The sequence below is a fragment of the Seriola aureovittata genome, chromosome 6, assembly GCF_021018895.1.
Source record: "Seriola aureovittata isolate HTS-2021-v1 ecotype China chromosome 6, ASM2101889v1, whole genome shotgun sequence".
Taxonomy (NCBI): Eukaryota; Metazoa; Chordata; class Actinopteri; order Carangiformes; family Carangidae; genus Seriola; species Seriola aureovittata.
Window position 1 is genome coordinate 16,785,684 of NC_079369.1, and position 18,955 is coordinate 16,804,638.

The window sequence follows — 18,955 nt, forward strand, 5'->3', positions numbered from 1 at the left end:
TCAGCGGCGTTTAAATGAGCTAACTGCAACCTGTTCAAACCCTTCAGGCGTGAGAATGGGGGTCTTGAGCCCCCCCACCACCACATGTCTACAACCTCACAGGGGTCAAACTGCCAGGGCGCGGGGCTGCCCTTCCTGCCAGACCTAGTTTGCAAAGAGTAGGAGGAGGCGGACGCCCCAAGGGGAACCTCTGTGCATCAGTCAGGGGGAAGCCAGCTGGTAATCACACTTAACACAGGAACGGCCCAACAGCAAGCATTAGGAGACGTCCAGACAGCGAGACAGGATCAGACACGCCCATTTGATGCTTGTCCTGGACTGGGTGTTAATTACTTCTCACTATGAAACACCAGTTCACATTAACTCCATAACTATAAAGAGGATGGGATCAGGGCCAGAGGGAGAGGAGAGTGAATGGGCGTTTGTGTGAATCCTCTTGTTTGGTATGATTTCCTCTCAGGCTTTAACAAACTATGCACTATGTTTGTTCAAGTGTGTTGTATCTTGAGGGAGGCAGACTAGAGTGAATGAGGGAGCAGAAGGCACCAACAGAGGGTCTACTCCTGCTTGTCGTCAAAAGCAGATTACTGTCACTTCATCAGAAGGAGCTGGAGCGAATCATTTTTATAAAACCTGAAGGCACCAAGGGAACAGGCAGGAGGCTGGGGAGGTGACAGTGCGTCGATGTATTCCCCAAGGCTTGACCAGATAGTCTGTCAGGATTTTGTGTGTGTGTGTGAGTGTGTGTGTGTGTGTGCGTGTGTGTGTGGCTACCTTCACTTCTGCACACAATAACTTGATGACTGCAAATTCTCTGATTAAGACTCCCCCTCCACTTTTGCACATCTGGGTGATACAAGGGCAAAAAAAAAAAAAGCCTGAAAAGTATAAGTGAGGTAGACCGGAAAATGTGGAAAGAGGGATGAAAAGACAAAAAAAAAAAAAAACAGAGAAGAAGAGAAGAAGTGTTGTGCAGGAGAAGAATAAATTGAGTGAGGGGGTTAGAGGGATGAAGAAAAACACCAGAGGAGCCCTTCAGTCAGACAAGATGCAAGGTGGGCTTTAATTCAGCCAGCGATGGATCAATCCTGCTGAGTTCACACACCTTATCACAGCCTCATCTTATCTGTGCCTTGCCTCTCAACCTGCATAATCTCTGCCCAAAACCACGGCAGGCTTGTTTTGAAGCATTGACCATTTGAGTTCAGGGGAGCTGCTGAGTAAATATGACTTCTGGTTGCTGCCAGGAGAGTAATGTCCATTCCTCTCCTCCAACAAGGTCCGCTGAGGTCAGAGCTACCAATTTTAGACGCAAGGCAACCAGCAGGGGTGTCTGAGTGAGTGGTCAATAATTTCTCTGCCAGCCACCAGTCTCATGTTTCTCCCCTTATGGTCAGGTTGGAAATACAGGTCTATAGAGTCAAAATGATACACCAGCCCCCAGAAGATTAACCTTGATGACGTTTTAAATTGTCACGACTGCCATGTTCAGGTTTTTAGTCTTTGACTGACGTGTTGACAAACATGCATTTGTCATCGAACTACAAAACTCCTCAGGCAAATCAAGTAAATAATACCTAATTTCCAGTAATCAGGTACAACAGCATATGCGTTGTTTTTTGACAACAACATTTTTGCACAGGCAAAGAAGGTGTTTCTGGGTAACTTCAGCTTGCAGAGGCTTGCACAGACAAATGTCTAAGCTGACCTATTTCCAAATTCAAAAACACATAGTGTGTGCTGGATCTGCAATGCTCATGCTCCAAACAAATGCGGAGAAGGTGGAGAAGGGATTGTGCTAACATTCAAAACAAATCAAACTCACAAACACGAGCAGTTTGTTACAGTCTGGTTTGGTAAAAGAAGCACTGTATGTGTTTACAGACTTTCGGACACAAAAAGGATGTTTCAGGCTTGAAGGCTGCAGTGATTACTTTTCCTGATAGGAGAAACGCTACCACTCATATGAGCCACAGCTCCTTGCCAAATGGACACTGCTGTTCTCACTGTTGCTAAAAGTTGTTTTAGGAGCCCAAACAGCAGTTCACCACAAATCAATGACTCTAATGCATGGAATATCATTAATATCATTTAACAATGTTAGAGTACTGCACATCACCTCCCTCACGCACAACGTAAATGCAAATTAAGTTATAAAACATCATGGATAACCAAGACCACACAAACAGACCCCATTGTTTTGCTAAAACAAATGAGTTCCAGTATATCCAGCTGACACCGGGCCAAGTTCTACTGTGCCTCCATGTAGATGAACTCGAGTACAGAAGACTACATTACACAACATCGTCATAAAGCATCGGTAGTCTTGTTGCAATAGCCAGTGTAGCCTCGTATCTAATGCGTATCTAATGCTGCCATATCCTGAGTCAGAGTTCACTTCTCACTGTGGGCATTATTGTTTTTATACATGTGTAGCTATGTTGTACAAAATTGTAATTTTTCCACTTTTGTTCTATGAAGTTGAACCGTGTTACCTTCACAGAGTGCTTCCCCAGCCCGGTTAGATGCCAACAAAAGAGATGTGAATGACAAGGGATGGCTAATCCACGAATCAAAGAGGAGAGGAGGGGACACTTTACAAGACACACTGCGCACTGTTTTCACAGTCAGACTAATTGCACCTCGTGTCGCTAGAAGAGCACTGATTTAGCACTCGGAGGAAATTAAAATGAATAAACACAATTAGCTGTGAGTGCAACAGCGCTTCTGCACAGTGCACATTTCTCTCTTTCTCTCTGCGACAACAGTCACTTCAGAGCAGCTGTTATTAACTGCGCTGTTGCGTCAAGTGCTTTGTGGCTAATTGCAAAGCACTTGATGGCACCAAAATGCTCCAAATTTGGATGTGAATAAAATGAACAGGGCAGAGGGGTTGTAAAAAAATAAATAAATAAAAAAAAGGGAAAATAAATAAAAAAAGTTAATTGTAGGCTTAAAAGTCTTGCACAAAGGGCATGCACAATACATGTATTAAATGTGTACTGTTTGGTGATTACTGTTTTGGTCTCCTTATGAGTTAAGCATTTTATACCCTTCCTGATTAGACCATTAAAGTAGAAAAAGAGGCAGAGTTGCTACATCATCTGATATATCTGTGTATGTATGTTTTAATTCAGTAGGAGTATGTGTGACTTTTGCCAGTGGCAGAGATGTGATTTTTACACTTGAAACTGTTTGGCTAGTTGTCAGTTTCAGTGCAGCTTCCAGAGAGTCTCTAGTAGTAAAAAAGCTCTTCAAATATCAAGAGCTTGCTGCTTGCTTTGCCTCTATAAAATCTATTATCGCTCAATAGCCAAAGTTGGGTGCATGTCAAAATGTTAAAAATGCACTTGATGTGAAAAACTCTAAACCACAAAAAAAAAAAAAAAAAAGAGTCAGAAATAGAACTTCTGAACTCTGTTTCAAATACCCGGGGTAAAATACATGACTTTCAATAGCTCACAGTCAGTCTGTCAGGCCTGTAGCTATCTAGAATCACCCTCTGTGCTCCCCTTTGAGCCTGTCACAAATGGACAGAATACACCCTACTGTTGATGCAGGGGAAAACAACTTAGAAAGTAATAATTGCAAAGGAAATGAATTTCAAAACCCAGAGGAGGACACTTCTCCAAGACCTCCTTACTTGGGGGGGGGGGGGGGGCATCATATTCGGGGCATGTGCAGGAAGAAGAGCTCCGGGGAGAAATCAAAAGTTTTGTCCAATAAAAGAAGTAAAAATAAGATAATAAGTAAATAAGTAAAATTAAATAAAACAGCACCTTGCTGATGCTGCTGTGACAGACACGCTGGTCACGCTCAGTCAACTGTGCCTGGCAGCTTATCCTTGGCATTTTCATTGCCTTTTGTCTTTCTTGCCCAGTTACTTGACAGTGATCAGGGGTGATAAATTGTTCAATTAAAGACACATTAAGAATCCAGAACACACTTGACGCACAGCCTCCTGGTGTACGTGTTGTCCAATTACTCTGAAGGACAAGAGTCCTTCTTGCTACTGACAATCAACATGTGACTCTCATCATAAGACAAATGGGTTTATTTATACAACCGAGCAGGCTGATGGAATCCTGGAATACAAGAGTGATGAGCTGGAGTCACAAAAAAACGGTAAAACCAGAATTTCAGTTTCAAATGGAAAATGTATTTGGAAGTCTCTGTGTTGTTTTTTTCAATAATAGCAGAAAAGAAAAGAATACGTGTTTATTTTCCACCAAGATTGAATGAAAAAGCTCACCAAGATGTGAAATAGGCACAAAATATGCAATAGATACCACTAACTAGTAGGTATAACTGAATTCCTTGTCCTACAACCCCAAGCCTCAGTGCAATAAACATCTTCCAACTCCTGTCCCCGCTCCTTTTCTGTGGCTGATCCTGAAGCCTCTGAACTCCCTCAATTTCAAGATAGTACTGTTATGTTTTTTTTTTTCTTAATTAACATCGGGAACAAGAACAACAGTGTTTAAACTCGTCCGTTCAGCAACCCCCAGTAAATGAAATGCATTACTAATCTTTTATTGGGGCTTGCAGTTGCTGTTGGGGAGGGAGGGTTTAGAGTGGGGAAGGGGGTGGTGTTGGTGTTGCCTGGGGAAGGTTTAGCCTTAAATGTTCTGATAAAATTAAGATCCATTGCAATTCAAATTGGACTCACTTGACTTACTGTAGCTTGCTTTAACAAAAGAAGAAGAGGGGGAAAAAAAAAAAGTAGCACCATAGCCCGGAGCTGTGTCTAAACTTTCTAACTCAAATCAGAGAAAATTAACTTCTCAAGGCAGAAAATTAGCCTTAAATAAAAAAAGAGGTAATGCTAAAATTTTAAAGGATGTTGTTCAAACATCAGGAAAATAACTCACAGGAGCTCTTTGTTATAAGTGGATAACAAAAGAACTTCAATCAATTAGCCTACAGTTATCTAAAAGCAAAGCCCACAACTTCACACAACTGCATTCAAAACTCCTGCGCTAGCACAGGATATAAACATCAGCCAAACACAACTGATAAGAATATTGCAGTTATCTTTTCAAAAAGTGATTTCCGCCTCTTTTCATTGTTAATTACATTTTTAATATTTTTTTTTTTTTAGGCTGTAACTTCGCTTTAAAATGAACTGATGGACGTTTACTCACCGTAGCAGCAGAATATATGCACACTAAAGCGACTGAAAGCTGCTTGCCACCATGTTTTCAAATGCAAAATGATTTGAGCATTTGGAGCCAAATCTCACCAGAATGGAGGCTGAGTGTTTGATGTGTCTGTGTGTCGGGAAGAGGGGGGTCCTAAAATTTGGTAATCTCTCCATTGGAAAGCGCAGACTCAGGACAAAATCATCTGCACTGTACTCTTGATTTCGAATTGCAAATACATGGAAATTTAAGTTCAAGACAAACCCGAGAATAAAGATGGGACACGTTAAGTTTTCCTCTAAAAACACATTAAGACTTCAAGCACAAGAGAGATCAACAATAGCTGCTACCTTTTCTTTTCTTTTTTCTTTCTCCCCAAGCGTACTGAGGTCTATCTGCATGAACACCCGGTAGATAAAACGGTCCAGCGTTACAGCAGAGATGAAAAATGTATCTTTCCGCCACTCTTAAAACTTTTATTTACCCCATAATATCCTTAACCTGCTCTCTAAAGTGATATCAAGAGAGTTTAAAGAGAGAAAAAGTTGCGAGCACTTACTTCAGCGGCGTGAGAAAAGTAGTACTTCTGAGACTACCCCCTAGTTGGTTTACGGGGGGACAGCTTTTAAAATCCGTATTCTCTGTGGGTGAGCAGTCGTATTCCGTCAGAAAAAAACAGTTGCCTCGCATCCCCGACAGCAGAAAAACCGCTATATTCCACTTTCTCGAGCGGCAGAGCAGTCACTTGTTAACGGAGGGGGGGCGAGTATAAAATACTGCTATTATTCCCCGTGCGTTTGTATTCCTTTCTCCCCCAGATCAGACGCTCCAAGCCCGAAGCTCCTCAATGAAAGAAAAATAAAATCGCCTATAATAATCCGTGCGCGACACCGCCGCGCGCAGATCTCCAGTTGTAGCCTATATCTCTTTATTGGTGTCTCTCGTTATCTCCGCGTACCAGGTTTGGATTCCTTTCTTCCTAAATCCACCTCGTACGGACTGGGGGTGGGGAGACAGGAGTCAAATACCCCCCCCCGCACACACACACCTTCTCCCTCCCCTCCACAGAAGGGAAAAAATACGGAGCGCTGTGCTGCGTTCAATGTCGCCTCATAAACTTCCGTCTCTTGAGTTCTCCTCAATCGTAAATCCGATACAACTTGGTGCGTTCAAGTGTACGTGTGGTCGGAAATCATAACACAATGGGGCACGTAACGAAACAAATTACTGTGGCTGATCTTGTATTTTATAGCTAAATCTGTGCGCCAGTGGCAGAATGAAGAGGAGGCAAATATACAGAGCAACGGTGCAGTGACACGAGGCCCTTACACGAGGATTGTGGGAGAATTTAAGGATGTTTTACAATTTCTTCTTTTTTTTTTTTTTTTTTTTTTTTAAATCTCTCTGCGTTGAGTAACGTGTTTTTTATGGTTTTGTTTAAACTTAAAGCTAAACTAACAAGATCTGATTTACAAACACAAATCATTCTGTAATGTTTGTCCTACAGACAAACATTTCTTGTGTCACCACCTTTACATACCAAGTAGCTGTTGAACAAAATGGTTAATTGCAAAAGCTTAAACTTAAAATTTGCACTTTTGGTAAAGAAATAATTTTACTTTTTGCATTAAATTTTAGGGTATCGTACTGCGGGGTGGGGGCTTGATAGCCCCACCCACCCCCCCAGAAAAAAAAAAAACTCAGCCTCCATTCTGGTGAGATTTTGCCCCAAATGCTCAAATTATTTTGCATTTGAAAAGGAGGCAAGAAGCTTTAGTGTGCCATGTGCTCCATTATGTATTTATATATTAGAAAAGCATATTTTTATGCACTTGTATTCAGTTAATAATATAAGAATGATGTAGTTGCAGCTGCATCATAATCAAAGTTATGACAGAATAACCTACACATATACAGTTTGGGAGCTGACCATCCTGCATGTCAGATAAAATACAATACTGGAACAAATTAACAAAAATTGTTACGTGTAACATGATCACAATTTGGAAAAGTTACTTCGTTTTAATTATTTAATGAATATTTATTTCTTTCCAGCGGTCACTCTTGCATGAAGATGTCCCGTTTGTCCTTGTTCCCATTTAAATTTTAAAACTAACCTAATTAGCATAAATTATAAAAATAACCTTTTCAGTGCTACTATTTTGAGTTGCAATGAGCTACAAAATAATCAGCTATAATAAAAGGAGGTCTTGTTTTAGTGACAACGCAACAACTTTTGGGTCAAGTGGTCACTCTTCATCTTACGTCATTCACTTAAGTGACAAGGGATTTTAACATGATTTCAACCAGTCACACAGGCTTTTAGTTGAAACAGCCGCTCTGATTGGCCGTTGGGATTTGAATCTGAATAGACACAGCTGGTGTCCACTTTGTCCAGCACAGAGGAAGGACGCTGACTGTTGACACATCAGTCAACTGACCCACACTCAGTTACCAGCAGGCTTGCAGCCAGAATGTTGTGAAAGTAACTGACTGATTCTGGGTTCACTGATTTATAAGCCATTGTGGCCTCTGAACAGAAAAATAAACTTGGCTGTGTCAAAGTACCTTCCAGGAGCATTAAGGACCAGGGTGTGTGATGGAAAATTGAAGGAAATGAAACTGAATTAGACAGTGTTTGGAATTTGCAAGGCACAGTGCATCAAATAAAAGGCCTCTCCTGCCCAATTGAAGAAAGAGCTGCAATATATTTTGTGTGAACTTTTCAAGATAGGCAGGCAGAAATGGATGGGAACAGGCCCTTTTAAAAAAAGACCAACCTTTGCTGTGTGTTGGCAGAGAGCCATCCTGAACCACAAGCAATCCTCCACTGCCCTCTCTCTACTCTTCGTTTAAAACCCAGCGTGACATGTAACACACCATAAGGAGGTGTAAGGGGTGCGAGGTGGAGGCCGGTTGGGGGGCTAATCAATTTATCTGGTGAGTAAAAAAAACATGCATTTATGTTACATAGATTTCTCCCTTGGACTCTTATTCACACTACAGCCCCTTATTTAATCAGGCCGGTAAATCTTAGAAGCAACCCAGAGCTCTCACCGCCATTCCCCTGGTGGCGTGAGCCTTAACATGGTAAATTTCACTCGGGTAGGGAAATGCGCTCAGTGGCCGAGTCTAGCGCTTTGGAAGGATAAAAAGAGCACTTACCGCCTGACATGTGCAATCCATAACGGAATAATGAGACTCCTCCACACTAGGAGCTCTCTTCCCCTGCTCTCCCTCTCCACTTTTTGTTTTCCTTGTGAGTGTTCATAAACGCCATGTAAATTCAGAGAGCGGAAGACGTGGCAAGCGCTTGAGGGAACGCGTTTAATCGTTTGCTTCTTGTTAGCAAATCGTGTAACAGCATGTACTGTGTGAAGATGCTCCAAACGACCAGTGAACCTTGGTGAAAACTACTGGCGTCCTTCTGTCAGCTGTTCCGCTTCCAAGTGAAGGTGATCCTGATCACAATGTCTGTTTATCACTGCAGTAGCACTACATTTTGTATGTTTTGAGCTGATATGAAAGGACTTGGAGTCATAAAACTCACTCTTCACTAATGCGAATTTCTAAATGCACAGGAAAAAAAATTATTTTAGACTGCAATTCAATTTAGAATTTCAAGTTTGAACACAACAGATCAAATGTAACAAATATGCAGATTGAGACTCTGTCAGAATGTAGCTCCATTTTGTGAAGTTCTTGCTATAAGTATGTGGTGGGGGTTGCTTGCAAAGAGCTTCAGCCATTGTTGCATTTACAATACAAAAGCTTATAATACGCTCTCTGAGCAGTGCTACTTTTTCAGGGCAGACTGGATGCTACAGTGACTCGCTATTGGAAAGTGAGGATATGGGCCAGGATCCACAACAGTTTAGCCTTTATTTAATGTACCTTAACTCCAGGAAGTAACAGACTTTTATTTGAGGCAGGCTTGTATTAAAGGCAAGTCTTTATTTCCAACTCCCTCTGTTTGATATGTATAATTAGTCATAGCGGTATTTTAGTACAAAGCCTCATTTTAAGTCACTCCCACATGTGTTTAAGTTACTGCATTAAATGTTAATACAAACTGAACACTTCCTATAACCATTTCAAATTAAAACCCCCCTTTCAGCGGACAGAAACCTCTTATTTCTTAACAGGACTTTTACTGCTGTGCTGCAGTAAGCATGTTGTCTCATTCCCGGTTACTGGTGTTTCTTTTGTTAACATGCTATTCAGATCTGCTAGTTTATTTACCTTAGCAGTTACCAATGACTTCTCTCTCTCCCTCCCACTCTCCTGCTCTCTCTGCTCGATGTGTTGTATGTTTAGTTATTCCTCTGCATCCTTGACTAATAATGTCACATGTAACGAAAGTAGTTTATTTGCCATAATGGAGGCAAGGCTCAGTGTATTGGAAGCGCTTCTCCGCTTCCCTGCAGTCCCAAGCAGCCGGGAAACCAGAGTGGCTTGGTAGACTGTGCGTAACAAGAGGTGTAGCCCTAAGCCCCCAGTTGGCATCCATACACAATCTAGCTGTGTACCAGTTTTATACCTGGTCTTGTTTGAAAAGAAGTCTCTAAATCTAGCGACAATGCGCTACACTGCAACACTGCAGGCTGTTAACACCCCTCTAGTAGAAACTGTTTGCGCCAGAAACTCTAACTCAATGACAAAGCATTCAGCTGACCAGTGGTGGCAATATGATCACTCAGTCAGTCAGTCAGTGAAATTCTAGATTATAGGGCTGGCCCCGCTGTTGCCATCCAGCCGAAATGGTGAGTAATTGTAGTCTGAGGCTTGCCTTCAAATTGTTACTGCTTTTACATTTATAAACGCAGGAAGCCCTTAACTGAAAAGTCAACACAAGAGCAGAGTGATACAAACTTGTCAACACTGCCAAAGTTTAACCTGACCAGCTTTACACAAATACTTCTACAGTCCTTCCTTGCCCCCTTCCCTGTTTTTAAATCCATGAAAGACAGTTAAAAACGAATGCCACGTCTTCCCTTATTGTCTTCCTGCTCCCCTCCGTTCATCAATGTCACCCCTAGGGGTTGAGGCACAATCACCCCCGATAGGAGCAGGCCATCGCTCACTCTGTCCCTGGAGGCGACAGCCCACTTACTGCAAACTCGCGCTCAAATGGAGGACATTTCATCACCCCACGAAAACACAATTAAAAACACGAGCACACAGCAGTCGGCAGCCCTCCAGACCTACCCCCCGTCACAAGTTTAGTTACCGTGAGTCTGCCTCACCCTCTCAGATATTTACTCTCCCTGTGATTGAGTGTTTGTCAGCTAGGTTGGGAAGTGCTATGTGGTGTTTTAGTGCAAACAAGACCCTGGAAGAAAGTGAGAAAGTGAACCAGTACTCGACTCTCTTCTCTCTGAGAGACATTTGTTGCCTTTGGTGGACATATAGTTTCAACAGTTTGCTGTTAAGTGATTGTGCTCTGGGCTCGAATCTATTTTTTTTCCTCCTTGGAAGCCAAAATGGAGGACAGTGTGCTGGGATATGCAGTGATGGGTAGTTTACTTTACACACACATACTGTGTACTCACTCACACACACACACACACACACACACACACACACACAACACACACACACACACACACACACACACACACACACACACACACACACACACACACAGGAAGCAGGAACAGAGGCAGACTGACGGCTATTAGAGTGCAACGATGCTCCCTCTTATCTCCCACCACGATAGAGATCTACAAAGAGCTTGAGAGAGATTATGAATTCATTACCTTGATACACAAGTGAGCGCTGCAACAGACAGGAGTCTGAGAATGGAGATGGGAGCGTAGTGGGTGTACTGGGAGGGGCAGGGAGGGGAATGCAATGAATTACATGCTGCTGATAGAGAATAAATCTGTCAGCTCTCTGCATTTTTAGGAATTTTTGAGCTCTTCCGATACTATCTTCCATGATTCTGATCCATGTTGACATAATTGTATCACAATTTATTCAGATTTGTCGGCTGCACATTCTTGCTTCCAATCTCCTGTTCAACCACATCATAAACGTGTTTTGGTGGATTCAGATTTGGTGACTGAGGAGGCCACTGAAGCAAAAAGAACTCACTGTCATGTTGAAAACATGTTGGAAGTACCCATTAGAAGATGGCAAATTGTGTCACATGGTCAGCAACAATACTCAGGTAGGCTATGGCATTCAAAGCATTAATGGTTGGTATTAAGGGACCATGGTGTGCCAAGAAACCATTCCCCACACCATAAGACCACCACCACCAGTCTGGACTGTTGACATACGGCAGGTCGGGTTAATGGATTCATGCCATTGACACCAAATTCTGACCCTACTATTTTGCCTCAGCGGAAATCCAGATTCATCAGACCAGGTTACATCTTTTCAGTCTTCAACTGTCCAGTTTTGGTGAGCCTGTGCCCACTGCAGCCTCACATTTCTGTTCTGTTCTGTTGATGTTCAAGAAGATGTACATTATGAGCTGCTTTTCTGCTCACCAGAGTTGTAAAGAGTGGTTATCTGAGTAACCGTAGCCTTTCTGTCAGCTCCAGCCACTGGGTGTTTTTTTTTTTTCCCCCGCACCATTCTGAGTGAACACTAGGGACTGTTGTGCCTCAAAATTCCAGGAGATCAGCAGATTGAGAAATACTGAAACCAGCCCATCTGGCACCAACAATCATGCCACTGTCAAAGTCACTGAGATCACATGTTTTTTTTTATATTTTACATTAGCTGAAGCTCCTGAGCTGTATCTGCATGACTATAAGCCCGGCACTGCTGCCACATGATTGAAAGATTGGATAGCTGAATAAGCAGGTGTATAGGTGTTCCTAATAAAGTGCTTAGTGGCTGTATGCATTTCCTTATTCAGGCATCATGGGGTTCACTATCTTGTTAAGAGGACATGTGGGTGGCAAGGTTATAATCTGACCCTCTGACAACAGTCCAACTGAAGCAACATCTTGACAGGTTTCTTTGCAGCTCAGTGCTGACATTAACTGGAGTGTTTTTTATTCCGTTTCATTTCTTCCATTTTTTTCCACACTACTTCAAAGTAGTTGTTATTACAAAAGCAGTGCAACATCTGAGATCTGAATTTTGTGATTTTTGTGACTTCTGACCACTTTGTATGCTTTTGAAGCTCACAGCCATGTGAGCAAAAATCCCATTTCTGTGTATCCAATCTGTCATTTAACGCATCCTGCCATGACTGTGTGATAAGAGTCTCACTTTTCTAGTCTAACAATGGCCTTTGTGGGGAAGACATCAGATAAATGCCTAAATTATACAGTGTTATTTGTTAGTGTAATGCATTAGAGTCAGTATAACCATCTTGACGGGGCTGTTCTGTAACCAAACAAACTCACTGCCTCTCTTTCTCCTTCAACTCTCGTGCGTTTCTTTTGACCGGCTCACTCTCAATATGGCTTTTCTCTCTGAGAGTGTTTTCCCTCCAGCTCTGTTGAACTTAACTGACATTTGGAGGCAGGTGAAAGAGTGCAGCTAAATAAACCAAAGAATCTCAGAGCGAGGGAAAAACAAGAAGAGGAAGGCAAAGACATAGACAGAGAGGGAGTGTTTTGTATTACCGTGTTTAACTGTGTCTCGTGAATCCCGTTAAACTGACAAATGTTGTTTTATATGGTGCCCGCTGCTGCTTGCACTGTACATTTCAATTTCCAAGTTGGCATTACTGGACTGAGCAGACGGTCTGTTTAACGGTGAACGTTGTAAACTGGAGACGGTTTCATTTGTTCTTCACTGGTGTGTATCATGTGTAGGCTTAGACCTTTTATCACACACTATATATCAAATAATCATGTAAATACTTGATGTTGATGTTCCTCCGTGACTACATATGTAGAGGGAGAATTTGTAAAGCCTGCAAGCAAATTTGCTTTCCTTACTAAACTGTTTATTATCTATTTTTCATGTAAAAGAATTCCTGTATTTCCGTCTATCTCTACCTTGAACTTGGTGTATAATTAACTTAAAAGCGGCAAATGTAATTAAGGAAAAATGTATCAGTCTTTTAAATGCTGTATGAGAAACTGAAGCTTTTGCACCCTCATACAACTACTGGTGTGAACTGAATTCTTATAATTTTTGGCATGAAATTGATCAAATTTAAATGTAAATTATCAGCAATCGGCATCACTGATGTAAAAATCAAATTTCTGCTAACAGCAATCTAAAAGTCTCACTGCCTTATTATGTTCAGTGTTTTCTGTGCTGGCTTGATTTAGCTCTTTTACTGTGGTCACATATCTGTTATGGTATAGCACCATATAAATCCATCTTTCAGCGAAGTCAGAAACACACTTTTGATTGTTTAGAGGTCCCACTGAAACTACCCTGCGTACGTTTTAAGTTGTGCGGTGGGGCGGTTTTGTGCCGTTACATATCATTACTCTGTGTACATGTTGTGTGTATGTGTAGTGCCCCGTGAATATACTTTTTGTACGCACATGAGCTTTGGAGTGATTTTTAATGTGCTGTGCGCGCACATGAGCCTTTCGCTGTGTTTATGTTCAAACACGTGCCTCTCAATGTGTCTCATTGTATACAGTGTACTGTATGTGTGTGCGTTTCAGTGCCTTTAATGCTCTTGGGTCACTGTGCTCGTGATGCTGAGTGCAGATTTGTGTGTTGCCTTTCAGTCAGTGTTTGTGCGCATGGCGTCAATGCGTGTGCGTGTGCCCTTCTACACTGTGGAGAGGCGAGTGAGGCCATGGAGGCCAGGAGTGATGAGTGATGCCAGAGGTGGTTTTCTACCAACCTCTCTGCTGGCTTGCTGGCTCACTAATGGCCTCCTCAGTGAGTTGGCTGACCGACTTGCTGGCTCTCAGTTCCTCTTGTCTTCCTTATTTGGTAGCGGAGGGAGGGGGGATGGTGGCGGCAGGGTAGTGCATCGGGGAGCAGCGGTGCTCTGTTTACATGCGGGGTCAGGAGGTCGGCACGGCAGAGTGCCACGGAGCAAACACAGATCACTTAAAGACAGTAAGAGAGCGAGGGAGTCATCGTTTCATGGCCATCAACTGGATGGATCGGGCAGATTCACTGTGAAAGAGTGTGATAAAGTGTGTGTGTGCATCTGCGTGTGCGTGTGCTTGTGTGTGTGTGTGTGTGTGTGTGTGTGTGTGTGTGTGTGTGGGTGAGAAAGAGGGGTGGATAACAGCACATACTTTGGTGAAGCCCCAGAAAAAAAAAAAAAAAGATAGGGTCTACAGGTAATTTTCAGACACACATACACACTTTTTTCTCTCTTTCTCCTCTCCTGCTCCGAGGCCATGGACAGTTGAGGGGGATGCAGTATAAAGGAAATTAAAGGCAACCATCCTTATAGTTTTGCTCTTGTCCGCTTGACTGCCTGCATGGCTGCCTGCTTGCCTGCGTTCCCTGGGCAATGTTTATGCTGTGCCCTGCCCAGGACAGAATAGATTCGCCCACACAGCACTGTGCTCTCAACCAGAACCTAAGTAAGTCTGGCAAGCCCGAGCCACAGTCCCATTCACTCTCACTCCTCTGGATTAGGCCCTATGGCCTGGGGCAACACAGCAATGACTACATTAATAGACCTAAGATAGCATCTCTCCACCCACCCTAAAAATATATATCCAAGTCTTTTATATTAGGACACATCAGCAGGTTGGATATTTCCATCCATCAGCTTCCCTAAAGGTTGGCTGGATAGTTTTGCAAACTACTGGAAGAACTTAAGTGCTGAAGTTTTGAGTGTCTGGGGTTGAACAGAGCCTCCCTCCTGGGTGGTACGGAACGCAATGTAAAGATGAGTTCAAACTCAATGTAACGGGTTGTCAGAATTGATGGTTGAGCTACACTGTACAAGTGCTGAAAGAAATTAAGCTTGGATGAGCTCCAAGTTCCACAGAAACATAAACGACTTGCCAAAACGGCACAAAACATGAAACAAAAAAAAAAGGAGACCTTTAAAATTCATCAGACTGCATAGCTTTCCACCATCGCTGTGAGAAAAAGTGTAATAAGCAAGACATCTTTCATTCCCAAATAACATGAAATTTCATGCGCTGGCATAATCAAATTCATTACCTCCAAACTTGAGGTCAATTTACATTTCTTTAAATGCCGCCACAAATAACTGGAGCGTATATAATTGAATAATCCTAATTTATTGCTGTGTTTTTGTCTTCTCTCTTTATGATGTATATTAGAGTTTCTGCTTGTACAGTAAGTGTGCAGTGAAGGCACCGCTGCGATCAGGGTTGTGGCAGCTTGCAGGGCACATTATCCAGCCTGTCAAACTCTCAGTGCCATGCTACGGGTTAACACTGCGCTGCGAGAACATAGTGCCTCTTCACGCCAGCTGTAAAGATTAGCAGAGCTTTGTTTAATTGTGCTGCTAACATCCTAGGAGCCACTTAAGAGCTGCTGCTCTCTTTTCCTTAGAAACTGTCTTTACAGCTCAGCCAACAGTTGCTGCAGCCTGTTCATTCAGGTGCAAAGGCCTTTGGGATTTGGCCAAGTCAGGTACGCTCAGAGAAACTCACCCCTCCCTCCTGCAGAGGCAGGCACCTGAATCAGCAACACTCGGCCGAGGCGTTGCACCAACAGGTAAACATAAAACCGAAATATCAAAAGATAAAAATTTAAACCACAACATGCAGACCAACAACAAACGCACCCTGGCGGGGTGATGAATAAAGAGTTTCTTTTCAGAATTCTGCGCATCCACTTAGGGCAAAATGCCTGACGTTGATTGTGCAATTGTAAACCAAGAAAGCATCTGTAAGCCCCGCTAGTGGCCCCCAGAGGCCGTGTTTCCACTTCAACTCAATCAAACTGAAGTGCTCTGCTCCAAACAATTAAATAAGTGACAGATCAACAAATTGACTTGAATTGCCATCCTTAGAACCAAACACTCTTATCACTAGTTTGGGATAAACAACATTAACCATTATATTCAATGGCATTTTGTCCAACTAGTGGCTTGTTTTCCTCTTGAAATGGATATCTCATTTTTAAGTAAAAGAAAACTTGCAAATTACACCTGCTTCTGGCGAAGTGCAATCTAACACGGATGACCTTTTATTAGTGTGCCACTGACGGCATCCTCACCGGCGGCTTAATGGCTGGGTTCGGTCTGCAAAGGACCTGAAGCAGCTCAACAAAATTGCTGTCCTGGTTTCTAGAGTAATAGTCAGTGGCCTATCGCATTTTTCAGAGGCGCACTCTTGCTGCATTAAGGCGGATGGTCTTTTTTTTTTTTTTTTTTTTTTTTTTTTTTTTTTTAAATCAGTGATAACACACATCCAGGTCATCATCTGCTTACGTTATTACAATGTGAGACACATTACTGCCGTATAAAAGGTTCAACACCACACGTTTTATCTACCGACAGTTCAGACTCATCAACACGGAAGGCCTGCAAGAATGTGAGGCACCGGTGTTATTTTAATATGCAGTGTTGGTGCAATGTCATTACTGGGATAACTGACATTTTAATGTGCAATGTCTTTATTCCTTTATGTGATTTCACTTTTTTAATGCATGGACTTTATTTCTACTTGTTATTGCACTTTTTATTTGCTTTTTTAATGTGCAATCCTTTGACTTTAAAGTTTTTTATTTGAACTTGTTTATATTGTTGGTTATAGTTGGTGGGAGCCAGAGCACAAGCATTTTATTGCACTGGAAAGTATTTCTGTCCTTTTTAATGCACATGACAATGAACAGGACTCGGATTAACTTCATTGTTGATTGATTGATTATAGTTGATTTTTTTATGTTTTAAACAGCAACACTTTTTAAATTGTTCAGGAGACCAACAACTAAAAAGGTGTTGTTTTATATGTTTAAGGCAACTTTTGGATACGGATTAATAAATCATTTATATATTAACCAAACTTATTTACAAAGTAAAGCTTTCAAAACGAAGGTTTAAAATTTTTAAGTTCTCTAAAATTTGTTTGTTGATTTGTAAGTGACACAGGCAATAATACCCATCAGTGGATCTAATGTGGATGGTCCTCCCTCCAGCTTGTTGAGCCCACGGTGGGGGGTCCACACGTGCTATCTCGCCTCTCCACCGTTTCTGCAGCCAAATCAAGCAGTTGACTGAGACCTCACTATCGTTGCGGCTCAATATGCTAAATACAGCTGTTAATATGAAGCTGGTGGCCCCCGGCGGCGGCAGCGGCGAGGTGACGAGAAGCAGGCGGCCCTCTGCACATGAAGAGGGGATGTCTGGGACTGTATCTGCTTTGACACCCGTTTGCACACACTCATCCACACTTTCTGCATGTCTGCCGCTCTGCCAGCAGCACTAATAATCAAGTGATGATATGGAAATGAGGACGGGGTGTGCAGTGTATGTAATGGCAGTGGAGTCCGCTACAGTAGATATTTCAGCTGAGGACACGTTACAACTTAGACAAGAGATTCCATTTTAACCTGACGCTGTAATATCTGGATGAATAATATGAGCCTACAAAGACATAAGGTGGACAGATATGCAGTAGATAAGTCGTATAAAGTTATAATGTCAATCAGAAACGGTTTGATTACATTCTAAGAAACAATAAGTACATAAAAAAGTCTGATATTTATTGTTAATTATCGATAAGAGACTATTGTAACCTGCAAAATGTTACTAAATAGATGTTTTAGCATAAGTCTGTGGCTGGTCTGAGACTTACAGCTTGGTCAGATCACAGTGAATGAGATGAGTAATAGACTTTTAATTCAGTCTTGCCATATTTTTGTTTTTGACGCTTCATGTTTTTTTTTTTTTGTTTGTTTTTTTTGCCATCTCTGGCCCTGTCTTTGTGCAGAGAAAGAAAGATTTTAATCTCAAGAGACTATTCTGGTAAAATAAAGATAAATAAATGAATAAATCATACAATTAGAGTTAAAAGCAGGGGTTGATTTCAATTAAGGGAGGCCCAGGATGTTATTTTACAAGTTTTCTAATCTCAAGGGGATGTCAAACACTACAAAAATAATTAGTTAAATCAATTTTAAACAGTACGTGCGGAAACCTTTTAAAATAAATTCTGCACTTAGTGGTATGCGCCAGAGTGGAGAGGTGAATATGAATGAACTTGGAAAAAGTCAGGCGACTGAGCACATTACACTTGTAAACTGATGTCTGAGAGCTTCCAGGTCTGAAAAGCACCAATGCGGTTTTGCTCAATGAAAAGAAGTGCAAGATGCACAGGAGGAGCCCCTCACTGCCAGCCTTGCTGTGACAGGTAGATGATAGCTCTCTCTAAGCCTCGCCTCAGCTCAGATGTCAATATGGATGGATGGGTTTAGCAGCAGGAGCATGGAAGTACATGGGGGAAGATGACAGATTACTGTGTGTCGTGTTATGGCGATCGTTACAAAGGGGACATAAGGACACTGGACTTGCAGTGTCACTTTTGAACCAAACTTCAGTGAACTTACTCACTTTTTTTTTTTTTACCCCTAATTATTTACATACAGTATGTGCACACAAAATGTACAGACCATACACTCTAAATTCAGTGCAGTGACTTTGGTCAATCTACAGTTGAATTTGTCCAGCTTTGTTCTGGGTGAAGCTTTAGGATGCACTTTGTATTTATCTCTATAGTTTTAATCAAATCACCCTCCTGTGCTCTGCGTGAGTATCCATTAGTGACAGCAAAAATGTATTAATTGGACAAATAGGACTTATCAGCTTCTCAACTGGGGGGTGAGATGCTCTGTCACAGCCCCACTTTGTGAATTACAACTAAATATGCTTATTTGAAGACTTTGTCTGCAGCCAGTTTGAATGAGAACTGACAGAACTTACAGAGTTGTGTCAT

General features: G+C 42.0%; 1 protein-coding gene across 12 annotated transcripts in view; it reads right to left on the reverse strand.

Moving 5' to 3' along the window:
- Nucleotides 1-18,955, reverse strand: part of ptprsa (protein tyrosine phosphatase receptor type Sa) — a 232,879-nt gene that overhangs the window by 169,940 nt on the left and 43,984 nt on the right. The window contains exon 1 of one of the 12 annotated variants that reach the window (XM_056377808.1): nt 5,701-7,646. The exons of the other annotated variants lie outside the window; for them this stretch is intronic. The gene's annotated coding sequence lies outside the window, so the exon portion shown is untranslated. Of the gene's footprint in view, nt 1-5,700; nt 7,647-18,955 lie in introns of those variants that run through there. 12 annotated transcript variants of the gene reach the window in all.